The sequence below is a fragment of the Camelina sativa genome, chromosome 16, assembly GCF_030686135.1.
Source record: "Camelina sativa cultivar CO46 ecotype springtype chromosome 16, ASM3068613v1".
Lineage (NCBI taxonomy): Eukaryota > Viridiplantae > Streptophyta > Magnoliopsida > Brassicales > Brassicaceae > Camelina > Camelina sativa.
The window spans coordinates 10989011-11005190 of record NC_141895.1 but is presented as its reverse complement, the minus strand read 5'-3'; the positions used below and the strand labels follow the sequence as shown (position 1 = coordinate 11005190).

The window sequence follows — 16180 nt, the reverse complement described above, 5'->3', positions numbered from 1 at the left end:
CAAGCTAAAACCTGAGAAAACGTTGATTCTAAGCAGTAAACAGCTTTGTTACTGTTTCTAGGGTCAGAATTTTTGACATTTCAATACATTTGACTAATTGTAAGAGTTTGAGATGAATTTGGAGTGTTTAGACAACACTTAAACCCGTTTTATCCCAAAACAGACTTAAATCGAGAAAACAAGCTAAAACCGAGAGAAAACATTGATTCGAAGCAGTAAACAGCTATGTTACTCTTTCTAGGGTCAAAATATGTAACAATCCAATGCATTTGACTAATTATAAGAGTTCGGGTTGAATACTGTGTGTTTAGATACCACTTTTACCCATTTTGTCCCGAAACATGCTAAAACCGAGAAAACATTGATTCTAAGCAGTAAACAGGGTTGTTACTGTTTCTAGGGTCATAATGTGTGACATTCCATTGCATTTGACTAATTGTAAGAGTTTGGGATGAATTTGGAGTGTTTAGACAACACTTAAACCCGTTTTATCCCAAAACAGACTTAAATCGAGAAAACAAGCTAAAACCGAGAGAAAACATTGATTCAAAGCAGTAAACAGCTATGTTACTCTTTCTAGGGTCAAAATATGTAACAATCCAATGCATTTTACTAATTATAAGAGTTCGGGTTGAATATTGAGTGTTTAGATACCACTTTTACCCATTTTGTCCCGAAACATGCTAAAACCGAGAAAACATTGATTCTAAGCAGTAAACAGGGTTGTTACTGTTTCTAGGGTCATAATGTGTGACATTCCATTGCATTTGACTAATTGTAAGAGTTTGGGATGAATTTGGAGTGTTTAGACAACACTTAAACCCGTTTTATCTCAAAACAGACTTAAATCGAGAAAACAAGCTAAAACCGAGAGAAAACATTGATTCAAAGCAGTAAACAGCTATGTTACTCTTTCTAGAGTCAAAATATGTAACAATCCAATGCATTTGATTAATTATAAGAGTTCGGGTTGAATATTGAGTGTTTAGATACCACTGTTACCCATTTTGTCCCGAAAGAGGCTAAAGCCGAGAAAACATTGATTCTAAGCAGTAAAGAGGGTTGTTACTGTTTCTAGGGTCAGAATATTTGAAATTCCAATGCATATGACTAATTTTAAGAGTTCAGGGTGAATTTGGAGTGTTTAGACAACACTTAAACCCGTTTTATCCCAAAACAGGCTTAAATCGACAAAACAGGCTAAAACCCAGAGAAAACATTGATTTGAAGCAGTAAAAAACTATGTTACTCTTTATAGGGTCAAAATATGTAACAATCCAATTTATTCGAGTACTTATGAGAGTTCAGCTTGAATTTGGAGTGTTTAGACACCACTTTTACCCATTTTGTCCCGAAACAGGCTAAAACCGAGAAAACATTCATTTAAAGCAGTAAACAGCTTTGTTACAGTTTCTAGGGTCAGAATGTGTGACATTCAAATGCATTTGACTATTTGTAAGATTTCGGGATGAATTTGGAGTGTTTCGACAACAGTTAAACCTGTTTTATCCCAAAACAAGCTTAAACCGAGAAAACAGGCTAAAACTGAGAGAAAACATTGATTTCAAGCAGTAAACAGCTATGTTACTCTTTCTAGGGTCAAAATATGTAATAATCCAATGCATTTTACTACTTATAAGAGTTCCGGTTGAATTTTGAGTGTTTAGATACCACTTTTGCCCATTTTGTCCCGAAACAAGCTAAAACCTGAGAAAACGTTGATTCTAAGCAGTAAACAGCTTTGTTACTGTTTCTAGGGTCAGAATTTTTGACATTTCAATACATTTGACTAATTGTAAGAGTTTGAGATGAATTTGGAGTGTTTAGACAACACTTAAACCCGTTTTATCCCAAAACAGACTTAAACCGAGAAAACAAGCTAAAACCGAGAGAAAACATTGATTCGAAGCAGTAAACAGCTATGTTACTCTTTCTAGGGTCAAAATATGTAACAATCCAATGCATTTGACTAATTATAAGAGTTCGGGTTGAATACTGAGTGTTTAGATACAACTTTTACCCATTTTGTCCCGAAACATGCTAAAACCGAGAAAACATTGATTCTAAGCAGTAAACAGGGTTGTTACTGTTTCTAGGGTCATAATGTGTGACATTCCATTGCATTTGACTAATTGTAAGAGTTTGGGATGAATTTGGAGTGTTTAGACAACACTTAAACCCGTTTTATCCCAAAACAGACTTAAATCGAGAAAACAAGCTAAAACCGAGAGAAAACATTGATTCGAAGCAGTAAACAGCTATCTTACTCTTTCTAGGGTCAAAATATGTAACAATCCAATGCATTTGACTAATTATAAGAGTTCGGGTTGAATACTGAGTGTTTAGATACCACTTTTACCCATTTTGTCCCGAAACATGCTAAAACCGAGAAAACATTGATTCTAAGCAGTAAAGAGGGTTGTTACTGTTTCTAGGGTCATAATGTGTGACATTCCATTGCATTTGACTAATTGTAAGAGTTTGGGATGAATTTGGAGTGTTTAGACAACACTTAAACCCGTTTTATCCCAAAACAGACTTAAATCGAGAAAACAAGCTAAAACCGAGAGAAAACATTGATTCGAAGCAGTAAACAGCTATCTTACTCTTTCTAGGGTCAAAATATGTAACAATCCAATGCATTTGACTAATTATAAGAGTTCGGGTTGAATATTGAGTGTTTAGATACCACTTTTACCCATTTTGTCCCGAAACATGCTAAAACCGAGAAAACATTGATTCTAAGCAGTAAACAGGGTTGTTACTGTTTCTAGGGTCATAATGTGTGACATTCCATTGCATTTGACTAATTGTAAGAGTTTGGGATGAATTTGGAGTGTTTAGACAACACTTAAACCCGTTTTATCTCAAAACAGACTTAAATCGAGAAAACAAGCTAAAACCGAGAGAAAACATTGATTCGAAGCAGTAAACAGCTATGTTACTCTTTCTAGGGTCAAAATATGTAACAATCCAATGCATTTGACTAATTATAAGAATTCGGGTTGAATATTGAGTGTTTAGATACCACTTTTACCCATTTTGTCCCGAAACATGCTAAAACCGAGAAAACATTGATTCTAAGCAGTAAACAGGGTTGTTACTGTTTCTAGGGTCATAATGTGTGACATTCCATTGCATTTGACTAATTGTAAGAGTTTGGGATGAATTTGGAGTGTTTAGACAACACTTAAACCCGTTTTATCTCAAAACAGACTTAAATCGAGAAAACAAGCTAAAACCGAGAGAAAACATTGATTCGAAGCAGTAAACAGCTATGTTACTCTTTCTAGGGTCAAAATATGTAACAATCCAATGCATTTGACTAATTATAAGAGTTTGGGTTGAATATTGAGTGTTTAGATACCACTTTTACCCATTTTGTCCCGAAACAGGCTAAAACCGAGAAAACATTGATTCTAAGCAGTAAAGAGGGTTGTTACTGTTTCTAGGGTCAGAATATTTGAAATTCCAATGCATATGACTAATTTTAAGAGTTCAGGGTGAATTTGGAGTGTTTAGACAACACTTAAACCCGTTTTATCCCAAAACAGGCTTAAATCGAGAAAACAGGCTAAAACCCAGAGAAAACATTGATTTGAAGCAGTAAAAAACTATGTTACTCTTTATAGGGTCAAAATATGTAACAATCCAATTTATTCGAGTACTTATGAGAGTTCAGCTTGAATTTGGAGTGTTTAGACACCACTTTTACCCATTTTGTCCCGAAACAGGCTAAAACCGAGAAAACATTCATTTAAAGCAGTAAACAGCTTTGTTACAGTTTCTAGGGTCAGAATGTGTGACATTCAAATGCATTTGACTATTTGTAAGATTTCGGGATGAATTTGGAGTGTTTCGACAACAGTTAAACCTGTTTTATCCCAAAACAAGCTTAAACCGAGAAAACAGGCTAAAACTGAGAGAAAACATTGATTTCAAGCAGTAAACAGCTATGTTACTCTTTCTAGGGTCAAAATATGTAATAATCCAATGCATTTTACTACTTATAAGAGTTCCGGTTGAATTTTGAGTGTTTAGATACCACTTTTGCCCATTTTGTCCCGAAACAAGCTAAAACCTGAGAAAACGTTGATTCTAAGCAGTAAACAGCTTTGTTACTGTTTCTAGGGTCAGAATTTTTGAAATTTCAATACATTTGACTAATTGTAAGAGTTTGAGATGAATTTGGAGTGTTTAGACAACACTTAAACCCGTTTTATCCCAAAACAGACTTAAACCGAGAAAACAAGCTAAAACCGAGAGAAAACATTGATTCGAAGCAGTAAACAGCTATGTTACTCTTTCTAGGGTCAAAATATGTAACAATCCAATGCATTTGACTAATTATAAGAGTTCGGGTGGAATACTGAGTGTTTAGATACCACTTTTACCCATTTTGTCCCGAAACATGCTAAAACCGAGAAAACATTGATTCTAAGCAGTAAACAGGGTTGTTACTGTTTCTAGGGTCATAATGTGTGACATTCCATTGCATTTGACTAATTGTAAGAGTTTGGGATGAATTTGGAGTGTTTAGACAACACTTAAACCCGTTTTATCTCAAAACAGACTTAAATCGAGAAAACAAGCTAAAACCGAGAGAAAACATTGATTCGAAGCAGTAAACAGCTATCTTACTCTTTCTAGGGTCAAAATATGTAACAATCCAATGCATTTGACTAATTATAAGAGTTCGGGTTGAATACTGAGTGTTTAGATACCACTTTTACCCATTTTGTCCCGAAACATGCTAAAACCGAGAAAACATTGATTCTAAGCAGTAAACAGGGTTGTTACTGTTTCTAGGGTCATAATGTGTGACATTCCATTGCATTTGACTAATTGTAAGAGTTTGGGATGAATTTGGAGTGTTTAGACAACACTTAAACCCGTTTTATCCCAAAACAGACTTAAATCGAGAAAACAAGCTAAAACCGAGAGAAAACATTGATTCGAAGCAGTAAACAGCTATCTTACTCTTTCTAGGGTCAAAATATGTAACAATCCAATGCATTTGACTAATTATAAGAGTTCGGGTTGAATATTGAGTGTTTAGATACCACTTTTACCCATTTTGTCCCGAAACATGCTAAAACCGAGAAAACATTGATTCTAAGCAGTAAACAGGGTTGTTACTGTTTCTAGGGTCATAATGTGTGACATTCCATTGCATTTGACTAATTGTAAGAGTTTGGGATGAATTTGGAGTGTTTAGACAACACTTAAACCCGTTTTATCTCAAAACAGACTTAAATCGAGAAAACAAGCTAAAACCGAGAGAAAACATTGATTCGAAGCAGTAAACAGCGATGTTACTCTTTCTAGGGTCAAAATATGTAACAATCCAATGCATTTGACTAATTATAAGAGTTCGGGTTGAATATTGAGTGTTTAGATACCACTTTTACCCATTTTGTCCCGAAACAGGCTAAAACCGAGAAAACATTGATTCTAAGCAGTAAACAGGGTTGTTACTGTTTCTAGGGTCAGAATGTTTGAAATTCCAATGCATATGACTAATTTTAAGAGTTCAGGGTGAATTTGGAGTGTTTAGACAACACTTAAACCCGTTTTATCCCAAAACAGGCTTAAATCGAGAAAACAGGCTAAAACCCAGAGAAAACATTGATTTGAAGCAGTAAAAAACTATGTTACTCTTTATAGGGTCAAAATATGTAACAATCCAATTTATTCGAGTACTTATGAGAGTTCAGCTTGAATTTGGAGTGTTTAGACACCACTTTTACCCATTTTGTCCCGAAACAGGCTAAAACCGAGAAAACATTCATTTAAAGCAGTAAACAGCTTTGTTACAGTTTCTAGGGTCAGAATGTGTGACATTCCAATGCATTTGACTATTTGTAAGATTTCGGGATGAATTTGGAGTGTTTCGACAACACTTAAACCCGTTTTATCCCAAACCAGACTTAAATCGAGAAAGCAAGCTAAAACCGAGAGAAAACATTGATTCGAAGCAGTAAACAGCTATGTTACTCTTTCTAGGGTCAAAATATGTAACAATCCAATGCATTTGACTAATTATAAGTGATCGGGTTGAATATTGAGTGTTTAGATACCACTTTTGCCCATTTTGTCCCGAAACAAGCTAAAACCGAGAAAACATTGATTCTAAGCAGTAAACAGCGTTGCTACTGTTTCTAGGGTCAGAATGTTTGAAATTCCAATGCATATGACTAATTTTAAGAGTTTAGGGTTAATCTGGAGTGTTTGGACAACACTTAAACCCGTTTTATCCCAAAACAGGTTTAAATCGAGAAAACAGGCTAAAACCGAGAGAAAACATTGATTTGAAGCAGTAAAAAACTATGTTAGTCTTTATAGGGTCAAAATATGTAACAATCCAATGTATTTGAGTACTTATGAGAGTTCAGGTTGAATTTGGAGTGTTTAGACACCATTTTTACCCATTTTGTCCCGAAACAGGCTAAAACCAAGAAAACATTCATTTAAAGCAGTAAACAGCTTTGTTACAGTTTCTAGGGTCAGAATGTGTGACAATCCAATGCATTTGACTAATTGTAAGAGTTTGGGATGAAGTTGGAGTGTTTAGACAACATTTAAACCTGTTTTATCCCAAAACAAGCTTAAACCGAGAAAACAGGCTAAAACTGAGAGAAAACATTGATTCCAAGCAGTAAACAGCTATGTTACTCTTTCTAGGGTCAAAATATGTAATAATCCAATGCATTTTACTACTTATAAGAGTTCCGGTTGAATTTTGAGTGTTTAGATACCACTTTCACCCATTTTGTCCCGAAAGAGGCTAAAACCGAGAAAACGTTGATTCTAAGCAGTAAACAGATTTGTTACTGTTTCTAGGGTCAGAATTTTTGACATTTCAATACATTTGACTAATTGTAAGAGTTTGAGATGAATTTGGAGTGTTTAGACAACACTTAAACCCGTTTTATCCCAAAACAGGCATAAACCGAGAAAACAGGCTAAAAATGAGAAAACCTTGATTCCAAGCAGTAAACAGCTATGTTACTCTTTCTAGGGTCAAAATATGTAACAATCCAATGCATTTTACTAATTATAAGAGTTCGGGTTGAATTTTGAGTGTTTAGATACCACTTTTACCCATTTTGTCCCGAAACATGCTAAAACCGAGAAAACATTGATTCTAAGCAGTAAACAGGGTTGTTACTGTTTCTAGGGTCATAATGTGTGACATTCCATTGCATTTTACTAATTGTAAGAGTTTGGGATGAATTTGGAGTGTTTAGACAACACTTAAACCCGTTTTATCCCAAAACAGACTTAAATCGAGAAAACAAGCTAAAACCGAGAGAAAACATTGATTCGAAGCAGTAAACAGCTATGTTACTCTTTCTACGGTCAAAATATGTAACAATCCAATGCATTTGACTAATTATAAGAGTTCGGATTGAATATTGAGTGTTTAGATACCACTTTTACCCATTTTGTCCCGAAACAGGCTAAAACCGAGAAAACATTGATTCTAAGCAGTAAACAGGGTTGTTACTGTTTCTAGGGTCATAATGTGTGACATTCCATTGCATTTGACTATTTGTAAGATTTCGGGATGAATTTGGAGTGTTTCGACAACACTTAAACCCGTTTTATCCCAAACCAGACTTAACTCGAGAAAACAAGCTAAAACCGAGAGAAAACATTGATTCGAAGCAGTAAACAGCTATGTTACTCTTTCTAGGGTCAAAATATGTAACAATCCAATGCATTTGACTAATTATAAGAGATCGGGTTGAATATTGAGTGTTTAGATACCACTTTTACCCATTTTGTCCTGAAACAAGCTAAAACCGAGAAAACATTGATTCTAAGCAGTAAACAGCGTTGCTACTGTTTCTAGGGTCAGAATGTTTGAAATTCCAATGCATATGACTAATTTTAAGAGTTCAGGGTGAATTTGGAGTGTTTAGACAACACTTAAACCCGTTTTATCCCAAAACAGGCTTAAATCGAGAAAACAGGCTAAAACCCAAAGAAAACATTGATTTGAAGCAGTAAAAAACTATGTTACTCTTTATAGGGTCAAAATATGTAACAATCCAATTTATTCGAGTACTTATGAGAGTTCAACAATCCAATGCATTTTACTAATTATAAGAGTTCGGGTTGAATTTTGAGTGTTTAGATACCACTTTTACCCATTTTGTCCCGAAACAGGCTAAAACCAAGAAAACATTCATTTAAAGCAGTAAACAGCTTTGTTACAGTTTCTAGGGTCAGAATGTGTGACATTCCAATGCATTTGACTAATTGTAAGAGTTTGGGATGAATTTGGAGTGTTTAGACAACACTTAAACCCGTTTTATCCCAAAACAAGCTTAAACCGAGGAAACAGGCTAAAACTGAGAGAAAACATTGATCCGAAGCAGTAAACAGCTATGTTACTCTTTCTAGGGTCGAAATATGGAACAATCCAATGCATTTGGCTAATTATAAGAGTTTGGTTGAATTTGGACTGTTTAGATACCACTTTTACCCATTTTGTCCCGAAACCGGCTAAAACCGAGAAAATATTGATTCTAAGCAGTAAACAGCGTTGCTACTGTTTCTAGGGTCAGCATGTTTGACATTCCAATGCATTTGACTATTTGTAAGAGTTTGGGATGAATTTGGAGTGTTTAGACAACACTTAAACCCGTTTTAACTCAAAACAGGCTTAAACCGAGAAAACAGGCTAAAACCGAGAGAAAACATTGATTCGAAGAAGTAAACAGCTACGTTACTCTTTCTAGGGTCAAAATATGTAAAAATCCAATGTATTTGACTAATTATAAGAGTTCAGGTTGAATTTGGAGTGTCTAGACACCACTTTTACCCATTTTGTCCTAAAACAAGCTAAAACCGAGAATACATTGATTCGAAGCTGTAAACAGCTATGCTACTGTTTCTAGGGTCGAAATACGTAACAATACAATGCATTTGACTAACTACAAGAGTTCGGGTTGAATTTGGATTGTTTAGCCACCACTTATACCCATTTTGTCCCCAAAAAGGCTAAAACCAAGAAAACGTTGATTCTAAGCAGTGAACAGCGTTGTTACAGTTTGTAGGGTCAGAATGTGTGACATTCCAATGCATTTGACTAATTGTAAGAGTTTGTGATGAATTTGGATTGTTTAGTTACACATAAACCCGTTGTATTCCAGAACTGGCTTAAACCGAGAAAACAGGCTAAAACTGAGAGAAAACATTGATTCGAAGCAGTAAACAGCTATGTTACTCTTTCTAGAGTCAAAATATGGAACAATCCAATGCATTTGACTAATTATAAAAGTTCGGTTGAATTTGGAGTGTCTAGACACCACTTTTACCCATTTTGTCCTAAAACAAGCTAAAACCGAGAAAACATTGATTCTAAGTAGTAAACAGCGTTGCTACTGTTTCTAGGGTCAGAATGTTTGACATTCCAATGCATATGACTAATTGTAAGAGTTCAGGATGAATTTGGAGTGTTTAGACAACACTTAAACACGTTTTATCCCAAAACAGGCTTAAATCGAGAAAACAAGCTAAAACTGAGAGAAAACATTGATTTGAAGCAGTAAACAGCTATGTTACTCTTTCTAGGGTCAAAATATGTAACAATCAAATGCATTTGACTAATTATAAGAGTTCAGGTTTAATTTGGAGTGTTTAGACACCACGTTTACCCATTTTGTCCCGAAACAAGGTAAAACCGAGAAAACATTCATTTGAAGCAGTAAACAGCTTTGTTACTGTTTCTAGGGTCAGAATGCTTGACACTCCAATGCATTTTACTAATTCTATGTATGAAGTAGCACACCACCGTCCGTACGAATGTACGGACGTCCGTACCATCGACCAAGTGGGCCGTCCGTACAACCAACGAGAATATCAAGCCCGGTCCATCAAGGGGAAGCCTCCAACAGTCACAAGTCCTCAAGTCTTCGAGAACCTTCCTCCTTGGAGCCGTTGGACGAGTTGCACAAGTGGGAGAAGTCACATGTGTAGTTTAGGAGATGTCGCTATCTCTCTTTGTAATTGTGTAGAGTATCTTAGGAGAATATTCTTGTGTAAAGTTGTCTATAATTAGATTGTAACTAGGTTTCTGTTTTAGTAAGAAGAGAAAAGATCTCTTTCTCGAACTCTCTCTCACAATCGTTTACTCTTCTCACTCTCCTTACTCTCCATACGATTTCACACTCTCACTCACTCTTTTGGTTACCTTAATTACTCTTCTTTAATTCTTACATGGTATCAGAGCAGATTGTTCTTGTTTCTTGACTCCATCTCCATCATAATCTTCCGCATCATCTCTCTTTGTTCTCAAATCTTTGTTCTTAAAACCTCTTTCTCTTTTAACCGTTGGACAATCACTTAAACCAACGATCTTTCCATGGAAACCACCAAAACTCTGTTTATTCCAGTTACTCTCAAGGGAGAGAACTACCTACTGTGGGCTAGAACCACGAAGACAGCTCTATGTGGCCGAGGACTTTGGTCCCATGTTGAAACGAGCGAAGCTCCAAGTGGCGAGACCACCAAAGACGGCAAGGATCTTGTCGCGGATGAAAGAAACAAGTGGTTTCAAGAAGATCAAGGAGTTCTAGCCATTATTCAAAACTCCTTAGATGCTCCTATCCTTAAAGCTTACTCCTACTGCGAGACCGCAAAGGACTTGTGGGACACTCTCAAGAATGTCTTTGGGAATGTTACCAATGTGAACCGGATTTCTGAAATTTAGAGAGCTATCAACAATCTCAACCAGGAAGACATGGAGTTTACCAAGCACTTTGGGAAGTTTAGGTCCCTTTGGGCCGAACTAGAGATGCTTCGACCGGCGACAATAGATCCGGCAATCTTGAATGAGAGGCGTGAACAAGATAAGGTGTTTGGCCTACTCTTGACATTAAACCCCTCCTACAATGACCTTATCAAGCACATCTTGCGATCCGACAAGCTCCCTAGCCTTGACGACGTTTGCAACCAAATTCAAAAGGAACATGGTTCCATGGGGCTATTTGGAGGCAAGGGGGAGCTAGTGACCGCCAACAAAGCAGAAGTGGCATCCGCAAACCGAGGCTACTACAAACCGGATGACAAGAACCCACCGGTATGTGAACATTGCAAGAAGGTTGGCCATTTCAAGAGCCGCTGCTGGATCCTTCACCCTCACCTTCGCATAAACCGTGGAGGACCAAACCGTGGAGGACCACCAAGAGCCCATCAAGCGGCTGTCGTGGGGGAACCGTCAACTTCCGAGCCAACTCAACAAGCTACCGGAGGGAACGGAATTGCTCTTGCTGCCTCCTCCGAGCTGGTCAGGAGATCCGACCTTGACGCCCTCATCAAAGCCCTCAAGGAGGCCTCCGGTAAAACCTTTCTTGCTTCAAAAGAAATTAAACCTCTCATTGTTGATTCTGGTGTATCTCATCACATGATTAGTGATTCTAGGCTAATTAGTGATATTAAACCGGCTAATGGTAATGTTGTGATAGCTAATGGCGAGAAAGTACCAGTTAAAGGCATTGGGAATTTAAAATTATTTGATAAAGAAACTAAAGCCTTTTATATGCCAAATTTTACATCTAACTTACTATCAGTTAAGAGAGCCACTACTGATTTAAATTGTTATGCAATATTTGGTCCTAACAAGGTTCATTTTCAGGATATTGAGACAAGTAAGGTTCTTGGCCAAGGAGGTTCCAAGGATGATCTCTATGTGCTTGAGGACTTGAATTTATCTTCTTCTTCTGCATTATGTTTTAATTCGGTTGTTGTTGAACCTAATGACTCTATTTTACATGCTAGGCTAGGACATCCTCACACTAGAGCTTTAGCTTTAATGTTTCCTAAAATTTCTTTTAAAAATGATGAGTGTGAGGCTTGTATTCTTGGTAAACATTGCAAGGCTGTTTTTCCCAAGTCTATTACTATTTATGAAAAATGTTTTGATTTAGTTCATTCTGATGTTTGGACATCTCCTTGCTTATCTAGAGAAAATCAAAAGTATTTTGTGACTTTTATTGATGAAAAATCAAAATATACTTGGTTAACTTTGCTTCCTTCTAAGGATAGAGTTCTTGAGGCTTTTACTAATTTTCAAAATTATGTTACTAACCATTATCATGCCAAGATTAAAATTTTGAGATCAGAAAATGGTGGAGAGTACACAAGTCATGCTTTTAAACAATATCTAGCCAAACATGGAATTCTTCACCAAACTAGTTGTCCATACACACCACAACAAAATGGAGTGGCTGAGAGGAAGAACAGGCATCTCATGGAGGTAGCAAGGTCTATGATGTTTCACACAAGGGTTCCAAAACGTTTTTGGGGAGATGCCGTACTCGCTGCTTGTTATCTTATCAACCGCACACCAACAAAGATTCTCAACGACTTATCCCCATTTGAGGTATTGAACAATGAGAAACCTACCTTTGATCACTTACGAGTCTTTGGTTGTGTGTGCTATGTGTTGCGACCAGGTGAACTACGAGACAAATTTGATGCTGGAGTACTAAAAGCATGTTTATCGGCTACTCCACAACACAAAAAGGGTACAAGTGCTATGAACCAGAGACAAGGAGAGTTCTAGTATCTCGTGATGTCAAGTTCGTGGAGACACAGGGGTTTTATGCCGAGAAGAACTAGGACGAGCTTCGCCACCTCTCGACCTCACCATCCGATCGGACACGCAACCTCCGAGTGATCCTTGAGAGGCTAGGTATCGAAAATGATCGGGTCACCAACGAAACGGCTGAGTCAACATCCTCAGCACACCCTGAGCCACCGACTGCACCTAATCTTGATGCTTCACCACCGACTGCACCTGATCTTCTCAAGGAGGCACCTACAGACACCAATGCCGAGTCGCCACCTATCGATGAAGTTCAGTCCCAAGAGCCAATCACCCAAGACAGCGCTGACTCTGAGGCTGGGGCTATAGTTCCGCTTAGGCGCAGCCAACGCATCAAGTATCCTCCCACTAATTGGAAGAACACTCGGGTTTACTACAATAACATGGTTGTGGCTCATCTCATTCAAGCTGTGTGCTCCCTTGCCCACTTTCCTACGGATCATCAGGTCTTTCTTGGTCATATTGATGAAAATTGGATCCCAAGGACGTATGATGAGGCTAAGCTTCAGAAGGTGTGGCAAGAAGCAGTCGATGCTGAGAACATGGCCATGGTTCAAAACCACACATGGGACGAATCCGACTTACCCAAGGGCAAGAAGGCTGTAACCTCTCGGTATATCTTCACTATCAAATATAAGAGCAATGGGGAGATCGAACGCTATAAAGCACGTTTGGTTGCTCGAGATTTTACACAAACGTATGGGGAGGACTATCTTGATACGTTCGCTCCGGTGGCTAAACTTCACACTGTTCAAGTTGTGCTCTCACTCGCCACCAACCTCGATTGGGAACTTTGGCAAATGGATGTGAAGAACGCCTTCTTGCAAGGAGAACTTGAAGATGAAGTGTATATGCGGCCACCACCGGGCTTAGAAGACACCATTGGTCCAGGGAAGGTCTTAAAGCTCAACAAAGCGATCTATGGCTTGGAACAGTCTCCAAGGGCATGGTACCATAAGCTAAGCACCACTCTCCTTGACAAAGGTTTTCGCAAGTCTGAGGCTGATCACACTCTATTCACCTTACCAAGCACCAAAGGTATAGTAGTCATTCTAGTGTATGTTGATGATATCATCATCACTAGAAGTGACTCGGTAGGTGATGTTCATATATTTTACCATGTTTTCCCTTAGTTTATTCACATCTTTTGCATCTTTTGCTAGCCATTTTCATCATTATTGTGTAGCTTTAGGACTAATCATGCATTAGAGTTTAGTTGCATTGCATTTGCATCTTTTCATGCATAAACAGGTGATTTTGGAGCTTAAGGAGCATGGAAACAATCCTGAGGAGAAGTGAAGCAATCTTGAAGGGAAAGCAAGAGAGTTAAGGTTGAAGAACCAAGGTCCAGAGTCCAACTCGACCAAGCACTCGACCGAGTGGGTAGATGGACTCGACCGAGTGGAGTGTGCACAAGAGAAGCCAGCTCGACCATGGACTCGACCGAGCACTGGTCGAGTTGACCGAGCCGTTGACTACTTTGACTTTTTCTATTTTTAGGGCTTCCACCTCCTCACCTATATAAGGCCTTGTACCTGCAGCCACCAAGGTGTGCAACTTTTTAGATATTCCCTAAACCTAGTTTTTACTTTTTTTAGTTTTATTCCTTTTGCATTTTTATTTTTAAGATCTTGTACTTCCTTAAAAAAGAAGACTAGATTCTTATATTTTGTTGGTTCTATAACTTTCAAGATATTGAGAATTTGAGTTTCATCCTTTCATCAATATTGAAGATCTTTGTTTAATCTTTCTAATAATGCAAGTTTCAATATTTTCTGGGTTTTTGACTTTGATCACCATGTATTGTTGTGAGTAGTTTCCTTAGGATCTTGAGGATGGGTTAGGATGGATTGATCTTGTGGTTTGTGTGACTTGGTCAAGCTTGATTGTTGTAGATCTCTTCTAGGGTAGATGATCTTAATGCTGATTCTATATCTGAGAGGGTAGAGTCTGATTTCAAGCTTCTTAGCATCACACCAATGTTTAGGAAGCATAGATAAGGCTAGATCTAGAGCTTACCATTAGGCTTGCTAAGAGATTAGAGGTCTTGTTTGGTTTGAGATGTATTGCTTAATGCCTGCTTGTGTAGATTCTTTACTGTGTGAGAACAAGTCTAGAATTGCATAGGTTTGATTGTTTCTTGACCATGAGAGTGGGAGAAACTTGTCTTAGATTAATATGTCTAGAGGTTAGCTCAAAGTTTGCTTGAGATTTGTTGACCAAGTTAGATAACCACAATGATTAGTCCATCCCATGAATCCATCCTCAGGACCTTCTTTGTTTATTGAAATCTTAGTCTTAATCCTGTTGCTTGCTTGTTGTTTGATTGGATTTAGCATTACTCTGTTTTTATTGCATTGCTCTGTTTCTGCATCTAGTCTAGCTCGACCACCCACTCGACCTACACTCGGTCGAGTGCTGCTCGAGTTCATCCCCAGAACTCTGTGTCTATGATTTGTGTTTGTCTTGTTTCATTCCTGTTTCATTCCAGTTGCATACATTTAGTTTTCAGTTCATTAATTATCTTGCATTAGTTCATTAGTAGTAGTCTCTGTTTCTGTTCTTGCTTTATCACTGTTTCAATCATTCAGTTTCATCTGCATCTAGTTGTTAGCTCTTGTAGTTTATTTTCTGCATTTTACATTTTCTTCCTAGGATTGTTAGTGACAAACAATCTTTACATTTGTCTTAACTTAGATTCATATGCATATCTTAATTGTTCACAAACACTCATTTAGGATTGATACCTCTTGTACTGCAATAACATAAGGGGAATTGAAACACCCATCCATCATTCCATTCATATCTCACCACTGCATACATCATCACACACACCACAATAAAAATCTTGTTTCAGTAGGTATTCAAGACACTAAAACCTTCTTGAAATCAGTTTTTGACATAAAAGATCTTGGGAAGTTGAAATACTTTCTTGGGATAGAAGTTTATAGATCAAGTGAAGGACTATTTTTGTCTCAAAGAAAATATGCGCTTGACTTATTGAGTGAGACAGGAAAATTAGGATCTAAGGCAGTGGCAACGCCACTTGAAGAGAACTACAAGGCCGGAGGACAGGGGGAGCTTGACACCGCTCCATTCAAGGATGTTAGCCTCTATCGGCGCCTAGTAGATAAGCTTATCTACTTAACCATCACCCAGCCTGACATTTGTTTTGCTGTGAATAAGGTGAGCCAGCATATGAAGAATCCTACCGTGTACCACTGGAACATGCTGACCCGGATCCTCAAGTACATCAAAGGTTCACCGGGACTAGGCATTTGGATGGGACGCAATAAGAATTCCGAACTAGTAGGCTACTGCGATGCGACTATGCCAGAGATCGTGAAGACCGACGCTCGACAACTGGCTACTACACGTTCCTTGGTGGTAACCTAGTCACGTGGAAGAGCAAGAAGCAAAAGGTTGTATCACTCTCAAGTGCCGAATCCGAATATAGAGCCATGAGGAAGCTTACGACGGAACTGATGTGGCTCAAGGGTCTCCTCAAGGACCTTGGAATCGAGTCAACAAAGCCGATCACCATGCACTGTGATAGCGAAC

General features: G+C 37.9%; 1 pseudogene; it reads left to right on the top strand.

Annotated features, from left to right (window-relative positions):
• Positions 1 to 10263, top strand: part of LOC147925432 (uncharacterized) — a 29876-nt pseudogene extending 19613 nt beyond the window's left edge.
• Positions 10264 to 16180: the final 5917 nt, after the last annotated feature.